The sequence below is a fragment of the Sander lucioperca genome, chromosome 3, assembly GCF_008315115.2.
Source record: "Sander lucioperca isolate FBNREF2018 chromosome 3, SLUC_FBN_1.2, whole genome shotgun sequence".
Lineage (NCBI taxonomy): Eukaryota > Metazoa > Chordata > Actinopteri > Perciformes > Percidae > Sander > Sander lucioperca.
Genome location: NC_050175.1, coordinates 7,437,026 through 7,452,485, shown reverse-complemented (window position 1 = coordinate 7,452,485; position 15,460 = coordinate 7,437,026).

Sequence of the window (15,460 nt, the reverse complement as noted above, 5' to 3'; positions counted from 1 at the left end):
ATCATACATTACATTACTTAACTTTGGATTATGCACGTGACGCAGCACGTGACTTTGTTCTGTTTGTTCCGTAAAGTAAGAAAGAAACTCTTACCCGCTTACTTTTGTTATAAAACGGGACACAAACCCCGGTCTCCTGGATAAAATCTTCTCCGTTCTTATACTTTGTCACCTCACTTCCTGCTTTGCTCCCGTAATAATCACAGCAGGCCACTAGAGGACAGCACCACCATGAACATAAATATTAGTCGTAATTAATGCTAGAACAAACGACTTATGGGAGCGTTTTTCAGGGGAGGAGAGTCTCGGAGAGGGTATTTGAACTCATGATGTTAATATTTCTTTCTTTTCTTTTTTTTTCAGAAATGTATCACATGTATTTGATCCATTATCCATATATATATATATATATATATATATATATATATTACAATTGTTCATTTAGAATTAATCTGTATATAAAAAATAAAATAAAATCCAAACAACTTCTGTCTTCTCTTTCATCGTTGCTAAACTCTAAGTAGAAAATTTGATCGGAGGGCAAAATGAATGTTGATGTCAGCGACTTTCAGCTCAACAATAACACAGCTCGACCATAATTGGAAAAACAAAGTGGAGAGCAGTTAAGTAGATTAGAGTTTGACCACATTTTGTCTGCCTGGGCACCAGAAGACGGGGGGGGGAAACACAATTAGCCCAAAAGATTAAAAGAGCAGTGAAGACACACTTCTTGTGGGCATCTTTAGCCATATGGTGGCTACTCTCTTCATCCTTGGCCAACACACTGTTGACCTTTGTAAGATTTACCAGTTAATTAGTCTTCTGGGATCAGTGCTTCTGCAGGATTTTTGCGTGGATTCGCCCAATTACACACTGATTACTGATGCGGATATGAAGTCATTCATGTCTCTAAAAAAAGAGTCACGTTAGGTACATTTACATCCTATCTATGCACATAATTTGTGCAACAATGAAAAATGTTTAAATAAAAGAGAGTGGTTGCAACCTACCTTATAAAGAATAAAAAGAGTGGAAATGAAGAAAAGTTATTTTATTTCAAAAACACACAAATGCCACTGTAGGAGGCAGCAAAATAATGCTACTTCTGTACTGATACTTGCACAGGTATTGTACAGGTGGATTTGCTTCCTGTTGATTGGTGATTCCATGATGCTTCCTTTAAAAAGAGAGCTCACCGCTGTCATACGTACTCAGCCCGTTGAGTTTCACATAAATTCACTCATAGCTCAGTTGGTAGAGCGGGTGCCCATATATAGAGGTTTACTTTTCGACGCAGCGGGCCAGGGTTTGACTCCGACCTGCGACCCTTTGCTGCATGTCATTCCCCCTCTCTCTCCCCTTTCATGTCTTCAGCTGTCCTATCAAAATAAAGGCTGAAAATGCCCAAAAAATCTTAAAAAATAAAATAAAAAATTCACTCATTAGATCAACAGTTAGATAAGACCTACAGTATCTCACAAAAGTGAGTACACCCCTCACATTTTAGTAAATATTTCATTATATCTTTTAATGGGACAACACTGAAGAAATTACACTTTGCTACAATGTAAAGTATTAAGTGTACAGCTTGCAGGCAGATGTTCATTTTTAAAGGCCAGTTATTTCATGGATCCAGGATACTATGCATCCTGATAAAGTTCCCTTGGCCTTTGGAATTAAAATAGCCCCACATCATCACATACCCTTCACCATACCTAGAGACTGGCATGGGGTACTTTCCATAAAATCATCTCTCAATGCAAATCAAACCAGCTATTAGGCTAACCGACATAAAAACATGCCAGTCTCTAGGTATGATGAAGGGTATGTGATGATGTGGGGCTATTTTAATTCCAAAGACCAAGGGAACTTTATCAGGATGCATAGTATCCTGGATCCATGAAATAACTGGCCTTTAAAAATAAAAATCTGCCTGCCTCTATGGGAATTTAACATAGGGGTGTACTGACTTTAGTTGCCAGCGGTTTAGACATTAATGGCTGTGTGTTGAGTTATTTTGAGGGGACAGCACATTTACACTGTTATACAAGCTGTACACTTAATACTTTACATTGTAGCAAAGTGTAATTTCTTCAGTGTTGTCCCATTAAAAGATATAATGAAATATTTACTAAAATCTGAGGGGTGTACTCACTTTTGTGAGATACTGTATATATACATCCCAATACTGCACTAAGTGCAACTTGCACAAACCTAGGTTTTGCTTACATCTTTATAAATATTATTCAAGTAGTTGTACATTTTTATTCCCAACTTGTACGTTTGTACATTCTTTCCATTTCTTGTATTTTTCTTTTTCATTTTGTATCTATCATATATTATCTATTTTTTTTATTTTTGGAATATTTGTTCTTGTATTCTATTCTATTTATTATTTCTTGAATAGTCTGTATGTGTGCCGTGTGTCTGATGTTTTGCTGCTGTATACTGCAATTTCCCAATTTGGGATCAATAAAGTCAGTCTACTCTAATCTAATCTAACACATGAAGAGATTCTTCTGCTGTTTTTGACCTCCAGAGTTCTCTCTTCTTTCCATGTTTTTTGGGAAACTTACAAGAAACGCTGTGATGTGTCAGAGTTAATGGTGCTCTATTAATAATCATGTCCTCTTGAATATATTTACATGATGGAACATGCACTGACTCACATTTTATTGAATATAATTTAAAAAAAAAAAAGTAATCTACATACTGTACATACTACATGTTAAATATTGTAAGTATTGTAAGTTATATTGTAAGTTTTAGGCAGAAATTTGCTTAAAACTCACGCAACATTTAACACCAAGTTTTTATATATATGTACTCTATATACAGATCTTTATTGCACCCAGGTTTTGTATGCAGCCATGAACTTATAAGACATTTTTATATTGATATTTTATCTGTGTCAGTTTTTATACCCGAGTCCTGAGGAAACCATATTTCAGTTTCAACCTTATTTGTTATAAAAACAAAAACTTTCAACATATAACTGATTTGTTTTATTTTAATGTAAAAAAAGAAAAGTACCAACATATACTCTATAGTTGTTTTTCACTCTATGCTTATGATGATAATATATTGCAGTAGTTATACTTATAGAATTAAAACAGACTGCTGTGCCACTGGACTGACTATAACTTGTCAAGAGTTAAAAAGCTTCAGAAGCAGCGTTTAGAGCAGAACCAACTAACCAACTAGTGTGCGACTCATCTCTTCTTCATGTTTTATGCAGCTTTAATTTACTTATAATGTGCTGGTGGTGCCTTTTCAATATCTTATGAGCAAAAGGACCTCATGAGCGACAGCTTTATTGCTTTCCCGTGTATTATCCACTCAAATAATGTGAGATATAACAGGGTCAGGATTTGCAAACTCTCAGTTATTAACTGCAGTTATAATTACAAAAAAATGAAAATAAAGGCGGATGGATGGTCTAAAATGTTTGATATATTTGTCATTCATATTCCTGCAGCTCTTTCTCTTTAGGTTGCAGACAGCTAAGCAATTTTTCAACCTTCAGTGATCCTTAGATCATCAGTCTACAATGTATATTGTTTCTAATTCAAAGGACCTACCTACTAGTAGGGTGGGAATCACCAGAGGCCTCACGATACAATATCAACACGATACTTATGTCACGATACAATATCAACACGATACTTATGTCACGATACAATATCAACACGATACTTATGTCACGATACAATATCAACACGATACTTGTGTCACGATACAATATCAACACGATACTTGTGTCACGATACAATATTATTTTAAACATACACAGTCTTTTTTTTTATTTTTTTTTTTTTTATTATTATTATTTTTTGGCCTTTATTTTTATAGGACAGCTGAAGACATGTAAGAGGAGAGAGAGGGGGAATGACATGCAGCAAAGGGCCGCAGGTCGGAGTCGAACCCACGGCCGCTGCATCGAGGAGTAAACCTCTATATATGGGGACGCGCTTTACCAGGTGAGCTACCTAGGCATCCAACATAAATATATATATATATATATGTATATATTCTGCAATATATTGCAATTTATTACCTTTTTTTCAACTTCAACTTCAACTTCTGTTTTATCTAAACATTGTTATTGCTGCAAAATGGGATTGTCAAGCAGACAAACTGACCAACACATATATAATAATAGACTTGGCGTCTGTGTAACGATACAGTACGTATTGCCACGGAAAATATTGCGATACAATGCTGTATTGATTTCCCCCCCCCACCCCTACCTACTAGCACAGCTGAGGCTGCACAATCTTTAAGAAGCGTTTTCTTTTATAAGCAAATGTTTTTTATTGACTTGACATAACTGCAACTTTCATGATTCGTGCTCGACTGGACATCTTTGTTGCACGTCATCCCTCCTCTCTCCTTAGTTTAGTTTGTCATTATCGTCTCAATAAATACCAATACTAGTGCCAAAATGCAATAAATACTAAATTCAATCATAGCTACAAACAAATTTCAGTCATTACACACAACACTTTGCATAGCCTATAGCTTATATAATCAACCATTCATTGTTTTGACTATTCACATAAAAGTTTGGGGAAATCTTTCATATTTTGTGTCACCTGCCAACGATCAAAAATGCCTGAAAAAATATTTTTAAAAAACATCTTCTAATCTTCTAATCTGCATCTGGGTCATGGCAATGATGATACACATTTGGATGTTTTTTTTTTGTAATTCATCACAAAGATGTTTTTTTTTATTTAGATTGTCTAACTAAAATGGAAGGAGTCTCTGTCTGTCGGTCCTTTTTTTCTTGACAACCGTTCATCACACTCGGCGGGTTTATTGCTGAGGACACATGGTCTGGGACATATTTCTTAGTAGTGCTTTATGTAAACAGTGTAGTGTATTGAGAGGGGATTAACAATATTCCTAAATTTGAACAAAAACATATCACTTGTTCCTAGGTCCAGCAAATTTCACTGATTTTTGTTGGCTTTTTTCCCGTAATATCTTGCTTAGGCCTACTTACTAAGAAGGAGCGATCAAAAAATATTCTTTCTTTAAGAGAGAAGAATAAAACACATAAAAAGTAAAGCACATACTCTGATTACACAGTAGATCATTTAAAACAACAAACAAGCATTTGTCCCCTGTTGTACAAAGGAGTGTGACAGTTTTGAGCTGCAGATCAGATCCGCTCTCTATGTTTAGAAGCTGACTTTGCTGGGCCAATCGCAGCATTATGGCGGTTTACATTATAATAATAAGCTGCAGTACACCGTGACACCATCCAGTTTTAGGCCAAGACTTGCTTACACGAGCAGGCCATAGATTATGCCAAGACAAACAGATTAGCATGGGAGCAGCCTAATATTCAGGATTCAAAGTGTGATTAGAGGAGCCGTGTTATAGAATGACGTTAATGAGTTTGAGTCTCGGTGAAAATACAAGACAGCACAACTCTCCAGCAACTGTGTGATAAGCATCTTAATGTGTGTTTAGATTTGATTTTCTGATTTCAAAGTCCCAGGTTTTTACCACCAGTACACAGCGTGTATCACCAACACAAATCACCAATGTCGGAGATACATGCTTTTTAATTGTACATTTGTTTCTATGTTGCATTTTATGTATTTGTGTGTGTATTTTTCTGTTTTTGTGTTAGCACCTTGGGCCGTGGGAAACGGCATTTAGTTTCTAAATACTTTGTATGTAAAAATGACCAATAAAAAAAACTTGAACTTGAAGTATTGTAAGTATTAGTAAGAGTATTGATTTACCAATTGTTCAATTGAAGAATAACTCCTATATATTTTCAGGTGATAGATCTTTGTTTCTATTATCAGACGACTGAGCAACTGATTAAAAAAAAAGTGATTTGATCCAAACATGTCGGCCATGTTTGTGTGGAACCATCTTTAATCTGTTGTTCACACCTGGTTACATCACTGCCTTCAAACTCACCTCGCCATCCTGAGCCAGCCACACACACACACACACACACACACACACACACACACACACACACACACAGGGTAGGGAGTGTTACCATGGATCATGAAGGAAATTCAAGGAGGAGGGTGGAGATGAGGAGGTGGGGGCTGTTAAATCTGATCTGGCCAGTGCTGACGACGGCAGTTTGGCTGCGTCCTCACATCAGCCCTGCATCAGTGTGTGTGTGTGTGTGTGTGTGTGTGTGTCTGTGTTATATAACAGTGTGATAAAGCTGCCTTTGGGATCTGATCGTGGCTGCTGAGCCTCTTACCTGTGAGTCAGGTCTTCATCTCTGTGGAGATGACCTCACAGCAGTCTGTCGACACAGAGAGGTGTATAATCGATGTGATATATTAAGAGTGTTTCCTGTACTGATGTTTGTTACCAGCCGCGACAGCGATACTGGTATTGTTTTTTCCTTTTGAGTCTGTGTGTGGGTCTGTCTGTGTGTGTGTGTGTGTGTGTGTGTGTGTGTGTGTGTGTGTGTCTGCGGACAGATTTTGTCACCGCTTTAGCGTCGTAACCGTGCAAGATACAGTCAGAAAACTTAACAGGTGTGTAGTTGACATCAAAATGAGGGACGAGTTTGAAGATGGGTGTGGTCTGAGGCAAGGGCGCCGAAAGTAGAGGGGTTGGTAGTAGTGAAGGGTCTGTATCCTGTATTGTATAATGACAATATCCTTAAATAGATAAACAAAATTAAATACATTGTTTAATTCAGTAACTCTGCTATCTTGAAAACTATTGGCCAGATTTCGATTCAAATTTTGCTGTCATGGTCATTTCACATTTCTGCCATGTGTTTAATCAGTTCTGTTCTGAGGTTTCTTTTCCTATAACATTTTTAATCTTAAATATCTGTCTTTCCAGCCTCCCTGGATCATTCAGGGAAACTTCCAGATGTACTTCAGGCTGTGCGCTAAACTGTTGGCGGGAGCGTGGTCGGCTTTGTGTCCAGTTCTCTCTGTCCTGACCTAGATCTCTGACAGTAAACAGCTGGTTCCTAAAGTGACGTTGTGCAGCCATCAGCAGAACAGCCTGGAGAGATAAATGTCAGATTGGACCTTCGCTGAGCCTCTTGATGCAGCTCAGGGCCCCACGGTTTGTTTAGGAGATCCACAGACACTTAGCAGCCAACTGCTGCTGCTGGCATTGTTTGGTTGTTGTGTTTTGTTCTAATTAACACTGTTTGCATTCAAGGTGCACAATAGATACAAAAAAACAACCTTCATGCTGCCTAAAGCAGAGGCCTCTTGTGTCTATATCAGTGAGCATCAAATGTACAGGATTTAAAGGACAAATCCGGCGCAAAAAGATAGTTTGGAAAGACTCTTGTCTTTATAAACTATCTTTTTAATAAACTGTCTGTACACTTACAAAGTTCTCAATGCTTTGGTTTACATGTAGGGACCCTCATTATGCTACTGTGGAAGTGTGGAGCTATTTTGAGCCTTGTTAGTAGAATAGAAACAACGATTTCTTTTTACTTTACCCGTGCCCCGGCGACTAGCGTTATAAGCTAATTACCAGTTTGTGCTAAAACTGGTCACATTCGATTAGCATGAAAACATATCCCAGAGAACGGTCGAATCGGTACGCATGTGTTATTAACTCCTAGGTTCATTTTGCGCTGGATTCGTCCTTTAAAATAACGGCAAAAGAAAAATCACTTCAACTCTTCGAACACTGAAAGTGAAATCTGTGACGTGGTCTTTGAAATCGTGTCCTCATTAAGCTGGTTTACAGGAGCCAAATATTTAAAAGAGGTAAAATCCAGAACATTACCCAACATTGGGCAACATCAAACCGCAGCGCTGCCTGGAAGGCGATGTTGGGGGCTTTAAACACCAACCTTATTTTATTGCGTTTTCAGTAATGGAGATTGTTACCAGTGGGTCTATCATTATGACAACGCAAACAATAGTGAACCAACTTACAACAGTTAAGAAAATATGGAAATTTTGAAAATTAATTATTAGCCCAATTCATTTTATTAATAATATTTGAATATTTTTCAGTTTTTATTATGTGCAAAACTACAGTAATTGCTTCTACTGTAAAACAAATAGTTGTCAACTACAAATAATTTGTTTTATTAACTTAATAATGATTCAATAAATGATTTGTGGTGTTACAAAACTTGGAGGAAGCAGACAAAAGTGATTTGTCTTTAAGGTACGTTTATACAACACCTCGTGGAGTTCTCACCTATCCAAATTTCATTTTGCATCAGTTGAGTAAAACAAACTAATTACTAGACACACGTCTGGCAGATGGTTGCCAGTCAAAGGACTAATTTACCTCGACCACTGCTGCTGCTGCTGCTGCTGCTGCTGCTGCTGTGGTGGATTAGTTCAGATGACTTTAGAGTGGATTAAGGCCCCTGTGGAAACGCAGAGGAAACAAGAAGATTATAGTAAATGAGGTAACTGAAATGACCATTGTTACATTACTGTACCACAATACAGTGCCACTGCTTTGTTTTAACAGATGGAGAGATGTACTGTAGTTTAAGGAGCAATGTACTTTCTACATGGTCATTTGATAACTTTGTGCAAAATTGTAATTATCCTTTAACATCAGACACGTGAGAGTTTTCTCCTGTGGTTCATGTTGTTGTGGAAATTTGGGAAATTGAACAATTGATTTTTGTCATTTGTTGTATGGAAACAGTAGTAATTGGTTCATACAGCATCTCTGCATCTCTGTCATAAAGTGTGGCACATGGGGGGTGGACTTTACAAATATCCCATAAAATTACAATTATTCACTGAATAAGTTTTTTTTTTCAAGAAAATACCCTTTTTTAGGCCCTTAGTTAAGGTTCTGGTCATTTGATTTGCTTGTGTAAAACAAGTTAGACTTAAAAATCAATCGATTCATCTAAAAAGATAACAAAACCAACCAAAAAATTAATAATGACAAATAACAATTTACTTTTAATTTTTCGCTTCATTTTACTGGAAAATTGTGCTCAAACATAAATAGATTTTGTTTGCTTTTTCTACAAAATCCTCAATGCACATAGAAAAACAAAGTAGAAATACTACATATATTACATGATAAAGACAAATATATAACTTAGAAAGCTTTTCTTTGTGAGTCTCGGGAGTGTACAGTTACAGTGTTTACAATACATTCTTTCTTCAACAATAGAACCCAGCTTTAATGGGGCTCTAATACCCCGCTCATCCCCTCTGCCCCCCCTCACCCTCTGGCTCATCTACTGACTGCTGACACAGCCATTACTCACCAGTTTAAAGCAGCTCTTTGGCCGTGAGGCTCAGCGGGTTCGTTAAGATTTCGGGGGTGGGGTGTGTGTGTGTGTGTGTGTGTGTGTGTGTGTGTTTGGGGGGGAGGGTGTCGCGTGTTGGTTTGGGAGGAGGTGGGTGGAGTGCAAGGGGTCAAGCCAATGGGTAGCTGGGATTACCACCGACCCACCATCTGCCATCCAAATAATAATCAGAGTGAGGAAATCAATGGCCTGAGTAAATATCACAGGTATGTAATCTAATTTACATTACAGTACATTAAACTGTAGGCCAATTTTGAGACTGTTGTCAGTGTAATGAGTCACTGGTCTCCTGGTTATCAGTCTTATTATATCTATGGCGCTTTTTAAAGCACTAACATGAGAGTTGTAACAATCTTCTCTCAACTCTTTGCAAGAAAGCAAATAAGCATTCAAAGTCAAATATTTGACAGTAATCAGAAACCCAGATAGAACTGTATATTTTTATGATCCTTACTGTTAACATATTTTTGGCATTGTGTATATTTTTTATATATTTTTGATTTGCACCTTATTGATAGTTTAGACTTGCACTCTTTCCTACTTTGCACTGCAACTGCTGCACAAGAAGCCCTAACCCTTACCCTTGGGGTAAATAAAGTTATATCATATCTTTTCTACATACCACATAAACATAGAGGTCATATCTGGGATAATGGTCATATCTGGGATAATGGTCATATCTGAGATACATGGGCTATTAAAGCTGGAGCCCGGGGGTCATTACCTTAGCTTAGCACAAAGACTGGAAAAAAGGGGGAAACAGCTAGCCTGGCTCTGTCCAAAGGTAAAAAGAGACTTCCTGAGAAAGAGCACATAACGCCTCATAAAACTACCCTGGATTACCCCTGAATTTGCTCAGCGAGTCACTCTGGCATTCAGTAATGATGCTTATTAAATAAGCCCTGATATAGGTGGGCCAGAGGCGAGCTAAACAGATGACAACAGCGCTGTGACGTCAAAGTCATTAGTAAACATTGCAAGATGGCTATGGATGAACACCAGTTGTTTGAAACGGCTTTGGCCGCTACAATGAACGAGTTAGACTTGGCTTTTTATCTAAAAGAGGAACAGAAGACGGCGCTCAAATCGTTCTTTTGCAAGAAGGACGTTTTTGCTGTTTTGCCGACCGGATACGGCAAGAGTTTAATCTACCAGTTAGCTCCGCTGGTAGCTAAGCGTATGGGGCTCTGGATACGTCACCCCGTGTATTGTTGTGATTGGTCGTAGTGTTATCCAATTGCGTGCAGCGAGATTTTCAAATGCATGCTTGGTGCGGCCCCTCGAGTTGGGCCATTTTCATTACTCATTTCCAGACCCTTAATCTTTGGATTTATGTCTGGATTTCCAGGCTATCATAAAACCAGAAAACTTCGGTTTTTGTACAGGGGGAAAACATTTCGCCAATGCATAAAGTAATTACCTTATCCATTGGAGCTATTTACTAACAACAGCTTGGCGCAGTAATTGAATGCAGCATCTCAGAAGTCTCATTCTCATGGTGAAGATGCCAGCCTTGTACACCATTCCCGCTCTGAACTATAATCCAGATGAATCTTGGATGTAGGGTGGCTAGCTTGCTATCTAACATGATACAACATGTAAACATGTAGATGCTGGAAGGCATAACTGTCTGCTTTCTGTTGAGGTTTTCTCTTTCCTCTGCTTCCAGTCTTTGTGCTAAGTTTGGCAACATGAGCTAGCTCCAAGAAATGTCTGACTGTACTGAAGTCAAACCACAACTTCTCTTTTAAAGGCCCTACACACTTTTTGTACATACACAAACACACTTCTTCTGCTGGATTAGACTGACTGATTGACTCCTTCGCTTTCCTGTTAAGGTGCTGACACACCAACCCGATTATCGGCCGTTGGACAGTCTGGCGAGGTCGGTGACTCGAGTCTGTTTGGTGTGTTCCGTGCCGTCGTCAGTCAGAGGAGCCGTCGGCTTTCGATTTGACTTGTTGAATCGGCCAGTGGGCAGGCAGACTCATTGACCAATCTGATTGGTGATCAGTGCACTTATGTTAAAACACTTACTGGAAATGACGAGCGGCATGAGCGTGACGAACGCCTCTCAAAATCTGATGAAAATCTTTCAAACTGACATTGTCAACAGATTCAGCAACTGTATGGCCTTATTCTCGCTTAAATATTTTCAGAAACAGAAACAATTTCCGTAAAATACGAGATTGTATTCTCAACGAGCCGCCATTATGGTCGGCTTTGAAATTCGGGAGAAGCCAGACCCACGTGACGCGTTCGCCATTTACGGTTTTAATTTTTTGGGCGACAATACAGATTAGCGCCGCCTGCTGTTACGCAGAACGTATGCTCAAGTCGGTGTCGCTTCTGAGTGTCCACTTTTTGGACCAACGGGAGCCAAACGATCAGTCCGACTGCCATTTCTGCCGGCGGTCAGCCGTCGGGTTGGTGTGTCAGAGCCTAGTGTTGTTGAACCTATTTTAACTGTAAAACTCTTGGTTCATGGAGTTTACTGACAACTGTGTTTGTGTGTTTGGGTAGTTCAAATGTAGCCTTATTGTTTATTTAAAGCCACTTCATATAGCATTTTAGCATCTTCCAATAATTATGATGGGATAGGGAGTTTTTTGTATTTGTTTTTTTGGGTAGGAACATGAAAAAATTCCAGTAAAACAGAGAAAAGTTTTGAACTAAGCTAACAGGGAGGAGCCACAAGTATTTTTTTCCCCGCCGTTATTTTCTGTTTGATAGTTCCTTTAAATAAAATTTGTGTCGACTCATTTCTAATGATGTATCTCACCACATACTAAAAGTATAATGTTTATATAGTTTTCTCAGTAACATTTAACATTTTAAATCTAAATTGGCTTTGTGAGTTATTCATGAATGTCTCTTTTATTTTTGTGCAGTTTTATATTCTGAAAAATATATAATAATTTTTGGGCGGTTAGGAGTTGAATGAAAATAATAATTATTATATACGTATGTTATTATACATTATTTAGTACATAAGTTTTACACCTCAAACTGAACTTTCCAGATGCTGCAGATATTATCCAACTCTACCTAAACGTGTATGTATTGATGTATGAGCAGCTCAGACAGGCCCATATTGCGTCATACGTGCTCACCCCTAAGCTGACCAATATGACCAATAATGGTCGGATTTATCTTTGAAGAACACAGATGCTGCTCCATATGAGTCATGCAAATAACATGCAGAGCTTACAGCCGCAAATTCAAACAGATGCCTTGCCTGGCACACTTTTTTCCCGCCTTTTACTAATGCATCATATTGTCGTAAATCTAATCGGCTCAGCCATAATTAAAATCCACATCCTCTCTTTTCAACCATATTATCAAATCTCCAACTATTTTAATCCTGAAGAAAATAATTAATTTCTGTGGTTCAACACGTACATTACAAAGGAGCTTTCCTGATGTTCCATGGTACGCTGTAAGATAATCGGCCAACAGGCAGCAGCTGGGAGTGAGAGTGCAGACAAGACCGGGCGTCATGGGGCTCAGAGCTGCTGACACACGACCGAGTATGCTTCATGGCAGCACAGATACAGAGGAGAGGGCAGCTTGTGTATTAAGATGTCTGGTGATTCATCACACAGCCTGTGGTTTCTCCCATAGACTGTATATAAGAATGGACCAACAGACCCCGTTGCTCTGGACGGAGACCAGTGAAGGCCGTTAGAAGCACTTCTCCGGTGAGCGCCGAGCATTACTGCGCAGCCTCCAACTGAGAGAGACGGCGTAAATGTGCCGTGAGCAACCTGTCTGAAAGTTGTAAGTCTTCTGGTAGCTGTGCCAAGAGAAATCTCAATCATTCCCAATCTTGCAGAGACGGAGAACGTAGGTATATGTCAGGAGATAACATAGGCACAGGCTAATTATTGCTAACTAAAATGCTAGTTAACATCAGTAATTACACTTAAACAGCTAATGTGAGACGAAACTGCCTGCGCGCTTCTCCTGTACTATACGGTAATTCCTCTACTCTGCGACAGTAAGTCGCGTGGTTATGACACAATTGTTAGCTTATTTTTACAAAAACGTCTGCTACGGAGCCATAACGTGAGGTACAAGGTAATGGAGCCTTTTATACATTGTTGTGTGTTTTTAGAAATAAACATTGGACAAATAGTCTTTAAACGCTTTAGATGTAAAGTTATTCGCTGTCAAAGTGGCGCCAAAATGAATGGCAGTCAATGGAATGCTAACGGGAGGTGATCGCTTTGTAGCATTAAAATGGCGCCATAGGAGGTTCGCGGTCCGAGGAGAAGCTTACCCCCTTGGTTTCTCCACATGTGCAGTCTCACCTGCAGGTTGGCGACATGTATACTGATAACAGATTAAAGATACTTCAATAGAGAGGACCACCATGGTACCTTATTTCAGAAGAAATATGTACAGTAATGAATGGAGAAAGACAAATTATTTTTTAATAACATTTGAATGAAGCCATGTATCACACATATGATGTTCGTCAATTTAAAAGATAATTTTGCAAGTCGCAGTTTGTCGTAAAACTGTTATAAGACTGTGAAAATACGTAATCAGAAAGACTTACTTACCCCAAAGTCGCATAAGTGACGTCTCGCTAAAGCTACGATGTGTGTTTACCGTGCGTTCATGGACATCGGAAAAATGTTTTTCCGAGTGAAAACGTCATCATTCACGTCCCTTCTTGTGGGAATCAGAGGTGGGAAACTCAGGCCAGATTTTGCCAAGGGGGTAAGCTTCGCTTCAGAGCGCGAACCTCCTATGGCGCCATTTTGATGCTACAAAGCGATCACTCGACGTTAGCATTCCATTGACTGCCATTCATTTTGACGTCACTTTGACAGCGAATAACTTCACATCTGAAGCGTTTAAAGACTATTTGTCCATTGTTTATTTCTAAAGAAACACGACAATGTATGAAAGGCTCCATTACCTTGTACCTTGTAAACAGTTGGTGGCAGTCATGCAACAAGTTGTTATGCCAAACGGCAATACAACAGAAGAAGAAGAACACGCATCCCGACATGTGAACGCTGGTAGTCGGAAAAACAACGTAATCACGGGGGCGGTCCCTGTCATTCCGAAGTGGCATGAATGCGCCATTCGTACCAGGATGTAATGTTACTCACGCGAGCAGTGGATCTTGCTCGTTTTTTGCTTCCCGGCTGGTAAAAAGACGCTGGATAAAACACATCAGGTACGATAACGTTACATGTGTTGTGGAACAGAGCTAAGCTAGCTAGCGAGCAAGCTGAGCACCAAGCAAGGTGACGGAAATTGTGCGAGACGAGACACGTAGGTCACTGAGCGGTTTCACATAAAACTAAGTGGTGGTACTACGACAACGCTACGACAAACTGTGACTTTCTTCACTTGCAAAATTATCATTGACGAACATCATATATGTAATTCATGGCTCAATTCAAACAGGATCAAAACTCCTCATTCACTACAGTACATATTTTATTTATTTGTTAAATAAGGTCCCATGAGGTCCTATGGAAGGGGAGGGACTTTGTCTCTCTATCGGTACACATTTGGTATCAATACATGTTAAAATATACTGGTATTTTAGATATGGATTACTGATGAGGCCTACCAGGCACAGGCCCAGGGGCCCAACGTGTCAGGGGCCGCCTTGGCACAAACATGCTACACGTTATAAGCTAACAGATGCACTTTGCTTCGGTCAATACCCCTTTTTTTGGGGACATATTCATCTCTACTTTCCGGCTGTCCTCCATATTAAAGGGTAATTAAGGTTTTCACCTTAATCACCAGCAAAATGTTACACCAAGAGACATGTACCAACCACAAAGAGATGCAAGATGACTACAAAGAAACTGCAAAGAGACAAAATAACTACAAAAGGGGCAAAACAACCACAAAGAGACACAAAAAACCCCACAAAGAGACACAAAACAAGGCCTGTCCGCACAGGAGGTGTTTCAGCTGTGTAGTCCGTCTCAAGTGCATGTGACAAACAGATACAGAAACAGAGATCGGCGAGATGGTTGTATTAAATATGTCCATAATGGCCCACACTTTTTCCTGGAAGGCATTCATAGTGTTGCTCTTGGTTGTTCACATGAAAAGTGACGAAAGTACTTGTGTGAATAATGAGAAGAAGTTCAAACCCTGCTGACGTGCCTAGCGTGGCCATTCACTGAATGAAGTATGCATGATTTTGAGATT